We start from the raw sequence: 906 nt of genomic DNA, 5'->3' as shown, positions 1-906 counted from the left end.
TTTATCTCTAATTCTGTACAAAATCAACACACGCTCTCACGCAGATATTACCAGCTGACATAGGAACAGAAAGGTAATATCCTGGCCATTTGTTTCTGTAACTTGATCATATAAACACGGATATTATTTTAAAACAACAACAACAACAAAAACCCCACCAAAAAAAAAAAAAAAATCAATGCAATTTTCCATTCGTTCTCATCAGAGAGGAAAAGGCCTTGGCCTCATCCACAGCAAGCTTTGCCCCCTGTAAGGCACCTGCAGACTCTGCCTTCCTTCCCGTCTTCCAGGGGTATAAATTAATATCTCGTCATTGACCATAATATGCCCTGTAACTGTGTTTATTATTACTGCATATTTTAGACAGGTGGTAAGTATTGGCACTTTTTATTATGCTGATAAACAATGTCGGACTGCCAGGTGAAATGTGTTGTCGGGGTGATTTCTCACCTCCCCACAGCCTCCTGTGGATTTCTGCCTGGGCTGAGGGAGCGAGGGGCTCCAGCGGGACCGCCTTTCGCAGCACCCTGCTCCTCTGCGAGGATCAGCCAAGAGTGGCCACCCCTTTCCGACCCACGCTTTCGAGGGAGGTAAAGCCGCAACGGTGCGTAGCTCTTAGAAAACCCAGAGCAAATACAGGCGTCTTCCCTCGCCTCTGGCCCTGGTTGCCCTCGCGAGCGCTGCTGCTCTCTCGGATCCTTTTCCTTTACTCCATGGCAGCATCGGTGGGGCTGGTCCCTGCCCTCCTGGACTGCTGCTGTTTCCGAGGTCTGGAGTGGGAGCCTGGCGTGGGGTGGCGAGGAGATGTGGATATATTTGGCTATTTGTTGAAAAACTCTTAGGCACACACCTCCTGCTTCTTACATGATGCTGCCTGACATCTATCGGGTTCACACGTAGTGCTCA

The sequence above is a fragment of the Haliaeetus leucocephalus genome, unplaced genomic scaffold (assembly GCF_000737465.1).
Source record: "Haliaeetus leucocephalus isolate CR32 unplaced genomic scaffold, Haliaeetus_leucocephalus-4.0 Scaffold587, whole genome shotgun sequence".
NCBI lineage: Eukaryota > Metazoa > Chordata > Aves > Accipitriformes > Accipitridae > Haliaeetus > Haliaeetus leucocephalus.
The sequence above is the reverse complement of the archived record's forward strand: the minus strand, read 5'-3'. Positions refer to the sequence as shown.